This window comes from Nicotiana tabacum, chromosome 8 (assembly GCF_000715075.1).
Source record: "Nicotiana tabacum cultivar K326 chromosome 8, ASM71507v2, whole genome shotgun sequence".
Taxonomy (NCBI): Eukaryota; Viridiplantae; Streptophyta; class Magnoliopsida; order Solanales; family Solanaceae; genus Nicotiana; species Nicotiana tabacum.
Genome location: NC_134087.1, coordinates 157,418,002 through 157,425,887, shown reverse-complemented (window position 1 = coordinate 157,425,887; position 7,886 = coordinate 157,418,002).

Genomic DNA, 7,886 nt, shown 5'->3' with positions numbered 1-7,886 from the left:
ACGAAACCCTTCTCTTCTCATCTTTGGGGATGTGCACGCTTGCATGACTCCTTTTTCTGTTAGTGTCATACCTTGAATTTAAAAGAGGCTCAGACAAGTTACAAAGCCGGATGGCCTTTTGGTTCCCAGTACGTAGCCCCCCTCGGCTCGAGTTGTCCGCTCGGGTACACCAAGTCTAGAACAATATACCTAGGTTTTAAACTTAGAATAACTCAGTCTTATGCTGGATCCCTAGTAGGAACATTTGTTTGCATCATGTGCATTTGACTTTGGGGACTTAACACAGGGATTGGGTCCGTCTAGGACAGGTGGATCCCAGAATCGAAAGACCATCCTGATGCATATTTTACGTGCTACTTGTACAATTATTTGCTTCAGTTTGCATGTTGACCGGTTGCTAGAATAGGCAGGAAATTGGGAAAAATAAAATTGAGGTATAAGAGAGATGATTACCCGCCTTTGAAAAAACCTAGTGTCCAAAATATGCCGAAACGCTGTCGAAATTTTGAAAAAAGAAGAAAAGAATTTGGTTTCAAAAGTTTCATGTCTTTTCTCTATTTTGTTATGTCAAAACTGACCGAACTACGCAAGTTTGATTCTCACTGGATATGGGATACGTAGGCAACCCTCACCGGGTTCAACTCCATTTTTTGCAAAAATAATCCAAAAAAATGAAATTTTGTTATTTTGTCATAAATAAAATTAGGTAATGTCGTTCTTGTCTAAATAGATCAGAATGTCCCCAAAAGGACGTCGTAAGGCTGTTTTTGCAATAGTAACCACCTATTGCCCTTTTTCAAATTTTTGGCTACCTAGCAAGCACAACCCTAAAATCTTCCTTTGCATAGTGTTGAAGGGTCGTATTTGCAAAAGTAGTCGTGTTATTTAAATTTTGTAAAATTGACATCTTTTATAAAATTTGCTTTGTCTTAAACCCATCACCTTAATTTAAATGTGCAGAATGAGCACGAGTCAAAACTTGCCAATGAAGGTCATGACCAAGATTCCTTTGGAACTGTATATATGGTGGGAAGATCTGGGTAAATCAGGACGAGATGTGGTCAACCATTACTTGGGGGGTCTCACCGGCTTATTGAAGATCAAGCCTAGATAAGACATAATAAAAGCCTTGGTTACATTTTGGGATCCCGCCCACAACGTGTTTCATTTCTCGGACTTTGAACTCATACCCACTATGGAAGAGATAGCCGGTTATGTTAGGAGTACCGAAGCTTTGAGACATAAATACCTAGTTTCCCCAAGAGCCGTCACTCCGCACAAGTTTCTAGATTTGCTAAAGATAAGCAGGGGGTCCAATACCCAGATTTGGCAGCTAGTTTTTTCACTCCACAATTCATATACCAGCGATACTGACACATAGGGTGGTTCAACAATCCAGAAAGCAAAATTTGCAGCAAAGGGAATCGACTAAAATGGGAAGAACATAGATGCTTCGCTTTCATGGTGGCATTTTTGGGTCTTCTAGTGTTTCCCAAGAAGGACTAGAATATCGATGTACGGATAGCCGGGGTTGTCAACACTTTGCTTACTCAGGCCAAAAGCACCCTTGCACCCATGATAGTGTTTGAAATATTCCGAGCTCTTACGGCCTGCAAAGCCGGAGCAGACTTTTTTGAAGGATGAAACTTGTTGCTACAAATGTGGATGATTGAGCATCTATGTCATCGTCCTCAATACATGAACTATGGGTCGACGGGGGAAAGCTGCATAGAGGAGTTTTATACAAGGGTCGACATGTTGAACATGCCAGAAGGGGTCGCAGAATGGATATCTTGCCTCCGCTCCGTCACTACGAATCAAATAGAATGGACGTTGGGCTGGCTTCCTGTTGATAAAATCATATACATGCCAGCCACTGGTCCCCACTTCCTCCTGATAGGTCTTAGAAGTGTCCAGCCTTATGCCCCGTACCGGGTTTTGAGACAGCTAGGGAGATGTCAAATAGTTCCCAAGGATGAGGATCTTAGCCTTTATGTGGTAGAGATCCGTTCTGATGACCAGTTTTATGAAATAGTGGTTCGCCAGATGTGGAGTGAGTTCCAGTATTTGATGGCAAATACCCGAGTACGTGATCTATCTAGAGGTGAAGTCTCACCCGATTACCTCGCTTGGTACAAAAGGAAAGTTGAGTTTGGAAGGCCAGCTAAAAGACCCCACCTCCAAGAGTTTGTTGAAGCATCACAAGAACAGTGGGAGTGGTTGACAAAGAAAATGAATATCGGGCCACCATAAGCAGGTTAGAAGGGCAGATCAGAGACCTCAAGTTCGCTAGTGATATGCAAATCGCTGCAGATGAGGGTGAGAAGAAAAATTTAGCCCAAGAAAATGAAGTCCTCTGGGCCCAGATCCAAAGGACGAAGATAGCTACTGAGAATCCAGAAAGGAGCAGAACGGATGAGAGACTCATTAATGGTCTTAGAAAGAAAATATGTGAGTACGGGAATAATTTAGAAAAAGCTGAAGGCAGTTTGGCAAAAGCTTGGGCACAGTTAGCAAAGAACGCAGAGGGGCGGGCAGAATTTGTTTGGCAATTAAAAAGAAAATACGATGGAGAAGTCACAAACTTGAAGAAAAATCTAACTACCCTTGAGAATGAGATGGCTAAACAAGCCAAGAGCTTCAAAGCCGAGAGAGAACATTGCTACGCTTTGATGGCACATCTAGAGGGAGACCTACAACATTTGCAAGAATAGAATCATACAACCACCTAGGTTTTGGAGGCTAGATCTCAGCAGATTAGGCGTTTGTTGCAAGAAAAGGGCATCATCAGGGAAATGGTTCGAAGAATCGTAGACTATATTATAATGAAGTGCAACGAATGTGAAGACATGACCAAGTCCATGTTCTTCACCACAGTAATGATCTTCGTTCGCCAGATAATGGATGATCTCTACCGCCTCCAGGATGACATGGCGCGTAGGCCCGCAGCAAGACCAGTTGGTGTTCCTAGGACAGGATTGGAGGCGCTGATGTACTCCTGATTGTTTTCTCTTTTTCAAGTTTGTATTTTCATTCCTAAAGTCTGTTTCGAGTCTGTTTTAGTTTTCAATTCTCAAGTATGTAGGATCGAGTCTTTGTAATAGAAAAAAATTAAAGGTCTTGTTTTAATGAAAATTTGAAAAAAAACCAAAAAATGTTTTATTTATTTGGCATTTTATTCTCTGAACTACGTAATGATCTGATTCACGCAGTGTCGTGATATGTAGGCAATCCTTATCGGATCCAGTCATTATTTTTGTAAATAACTCAAATAAAAGAGGAATGTGAAAAAGAGAAAACCAAAAAGAAAAACCAAAAAGAAAAGAGAGAAAACATGGAAAAGAGAATGAGAACAAAAGAGAAATGAGAGTGGAAAAGAGAGCAAGAGAGAAGATCGGGGAGATAAACAAAGCTTGGATGAGACATGCAATCGTTGCAAAACATGTAGAAACACATTTAACTGTATAGGTGCATCACACCCACAATGTGCGATTTCCTATGTGTTAATTACTTCAAACTAACCAATTTGTTGTCTACTGTTGAGTACAGGTTCTGTTTATAAGGTGGTTAGTTTGTGGTAACCTGGCTTCACACCCTTACTTTACAAGATCCAAGGGCAGTGTAGAAATGTCATCCGAAGGTCATCCACCAATAATTCTCATCCTAGAGGATAGCCCACTATCGGTTATCCCAACCTTAGAGTCAACGGCTGCCAAAGAGAATAGGGCATTGCACCTCCGCGTCTTGGAAATGTGGGATGCCTGATCCAATGGTAGAGATCCGTCGAGTGCCATACCTAGTTTCCCCGAGCTACTTCCCAGAGCAAGTGGAAATTCCAACGTCCCAATAAGTTACCCAAATACCCCACTTGGATATCCCACCATCTCAGCTCACTTCACTGGAACACCTTCTGAGGTTCGCCCCCAGGTAGTTTCGGGAGTGGCCTCCAACATATTTACCGCACCACCAACCTTGGCTACGGTACAGTCAACTGTGCCCAGGCCAAGCTTTGATCCATCATCTTTAACTTTCCAAGTACCATCTTTTCCACTAGAACCTACCCATTTCACCACCAATTCTTACCCTCAACAACCCCGGTACGAGTTTACCGCGGGATAGAAGAAGGCTACGAAGAACCCCGAGCAGGAGGAAATCACTCAAAAAATGAGGAGCATGGAACAGAGCCTTAAGAATATACAAGGCTTGAGCGGACAAAAGAGCGTATCCTACGCCGATCTATGTATGTTCCCACATGTGCATTTGCCCCTGGGTTTCAAGACCCCAAAGTTCAAAAAGTATGACGGGCACGGGGATCCCATAGCCCACCTCAAGAGATATTGCAATCAATTAAGAGGGGCAGGCTGAAAAGAAGAGCTCCTAATGGCTTATTTCGGAGAAAGTCTAGTTGGCATTGCATCTTAGTGGTACATGGATCAGGACATATCTCATTGGCACATTTGGGATGATCTGGCTCGAGATTTTGTCAGGCAGTTTCAGTATAACATAGACATAGCTCCCGGCAGGAATTCTCTGTCGAATCTCAAAAAGAAGTCATCGGAAAGTTTCCGAGAATATGTTGTTAAATGGTGCGAACAAGCAGTCATGGTCAAGCCCCCGATGGATGAGACAGAAATGGTGAGTGTTTTTCTACAAGCCTAAGAGGCTGACTACTTTCAGAATATGATGTCTGCAATAGGGAAACAGTTTGCCGAGGCCATCAAGATTGGTGAGATGGTCGAGAATGGTTTGAAAAAAGGGCACATATTGAGCCAATCTACCATAAGAGCTACGTCCCAAGCAATTCAAAGAATATCCGGAGGTGTAACGAACAGAAAAAAGAAAGAAGTGGAAATGGCGGCTTCAGGTCCGAGAAACCCCCATCCGCCTAGGAGTTACTTCTCTCCAAGCACCCTGCAACATTATTATCCCCACCAGGATGTAGCTTATGCTATGGCCCCCAGCCTTACACGGTAATGAACGCCCAGCCATATGCTCGGCCACCACAACAGTTTAACTAGAACAAATCTCCACCTCCTAGAAATAACCCTCCCCACCAAGCTCAGTATAATCCCCGACCTCCACAAAATAATTTTCCCTACAATGCTCGTGCTTGGGAGCCACCCAGGAGAACAAACTTCACGCCTATTGGTGAGTCATATTCTAGCCTTTCCCCTAAACTCGTCCAAATGGGTTTGCTACAACCCGTACCCCCGAATAGACAAAACCTGGAGTCACCTTCCTACTGACCCGGTACCCGATGTGCCTATCATTCTGGGGTGGAAGGGCATGACACCGAAGACTATTGGGCTCTCAAAAGGGCCATTGAGAACTTGACAGAGCATAAGAGGGTAGTACTGAAAGACGAAGAGATCCCCAATGTGACCAACAACCCATTGCCGGCTCACAACAACGGGCCAGTCATTAGGATGATTTGTAAAGATAAAGAGTTTGACCCAGCTCTAAAAGCCATCATTGCCATAGCCGATGTGGAAAAGAAGCCAAAGGTTGCCGCGAAGCAAGATAAGGGGGGGAAGAAAAGTAAACCCACCCCTCAAAGTTCAGAAAAGACAGTGGAAACCAAAACTGGGGTAGTACCACCAAAAGATGCCATTCTCTATGTTCCTTGGGGTCACAGGAAAGAGCAAATGACATTGATCCCTCCAAAAAGGTTCGAGCTGAACAAGGGACCTAAGATGTACGTGCTTAAAGGGACCTCTGTGGTACGGGGCCTAGTAATTTTACCAAGGCTGAATGAGCCCGTGGTTATTGGCATGCACCACAAAAGCCCATGACAGACCCTACTGCCGTCCCATGGAATTATAACAAGGTGGTAGTAACCTACAAGGGAAAAGAGGTCCTAGGAGAAGCAAATGAAACTAACCCAGCTAAGAAATACCTTAACTTGGAGGATTTGAACAAAGCCAAGAAGAAGAGTTTCCCACTCAAGAAGCCTGTCAGTGCCGAGGAGGCCGAAGAATTCTTCCGTAAAATAAAAACTGCGGACTATGAGGTAATAGACCAACTCCGGAAGTCTCCTTCACAGGTCTTACTCCTATCTCTACTAGTAAGCTCCACCGAGCATCAGAAAGTGTTGATAAAAACCCCAATAAATCTTATGTTCTGATTGAAACCACTGTTGAACAATTGGAAATGATGGCGGAAAGATTCTTCGCAATCAACCAGATCTCATTTAGTAAGAATGATTTGCCCCTAGAAGGGGCTGCCCATAATAAAGCCCTTCATTTGATAGTTAAATGTGAGGGGTACTATGTGAAGAGAGTCATGCTGGATAGTGGATCCGGAGTTGATATCTTCCCTCTCTCAACTTTGCAAAGAATGGAAATTGGGACTAAGAGAATCAGGCCTAACAATGTTTGTGTGTGTGCCTTTGATGGCATCAAGAGAGACACCATAGGTGAGATCAATTTGATTTTGACTATTGGTCCTATGGATTTTGAGGTGACATTTCAGGTCCTAGATATGGACACTTCTTATAATTTCCTCTTGGGAAGGCCTTGGATTCATGTGGCAGGGGTCGTACCTTCCACTCTCCACCAGATGGTGAAATTTGAATATGAAGATCAGGAGATTGTCATCCACGGAGAGGACGAGCAGTCAATTTACCGGGACCCGTCAGTCCCATGTCTCGAAGCTAGGGAATGTAGCGAATATATAGTCTATCAAGCTTTCGAGGTTGTGGTCGCAGATCAATGTGAGGAGGGAAGCCTGTGTCCTCGTCCTTTTCTGTTAAATGCATCCATCATGGTCGCTACTGAAATGATCAAGCATGGTTATAATCCAGGGAAGGGACTCGGGGCATCATTGCAAGGTATCACAGAACCTATCACTTTACATGCCAGCAAGAAGTTCTTCGGTGTGGGTTTTCACGCCACAGAAACTGATGTGACATGGGCAAATGAACGAAAGAGCAATGGTTGGGTTCTACCTCAGCCAGTCCCACATTTATACAAAACATTCGTCAAGCCCAAGTACGCAGAAGAAGAAGAAGATGAGGCCTTCACGACCGAGGAAATTGAGGAAATATGTGGAGCTATGAGGCAGATGTTGTATGAAACCCACATAGTCCAACCGGGAGAAGGCTCGAGCACCGCTGAGGTGCTATATATGGGGCCCAATGCCAAGTTACAAAACTGGAAGGCTACTCCGTTCCTAGTCAGGCGGGAATCCCGTTCTAATAATGCGCCTTTAAATAATATGACTTGCTTGCGGACTTTATGCCTAGATCTAAACACGCTGTCTAATTGTGAAATAATGAATCAAGAGCTGGAATACGATGAAGAAGAGGCTTTTAGGGAAATAAATCAAGAATTGGAATAATTTGAGAATAAGCCTAAGCCAAATCTAAATAAAACCGAGCTAGTAAATTTGGGTAGTTCAGAAGAGGTCCAAGAAACCATGATAAGCATTCACATAGATGAAAGGACTAGGGATGCGATGGTCCAACTTTTGTTTGAATTCAAAGATGTGTTTCCTTGGTCCTACAATGATATGCCAGGATTAAGTATTGATCTAGTGGTGCACAAATTGCCAACTTACCCTGATTGTCCCCCTGTCCAGCAAAAGCAGAGGAAGTTCAAAACTGATATCAGTGACAAGATCAAAGAAGAAGTCACCAAATAGTTGAAGGCGGGGGTGATCCGAGTGGTCCGATACACCACCTAGTTAGCTAATGTGGTTCCCGTGCCAAAGAAAGATGGGAAGACTCGAGTGTGTGTTCACTATCGAGATCTGAACAAAGTAAGTCCCAAAGACAACTTCCCTTTGCCAAACATCCACATCCTTGTTGACAACTGTGCCAAATATGAGATATAGTCTTTTGTAGATTGTTATGCTGGATATCATCAGGTCTTGATGGATGAAGAAGA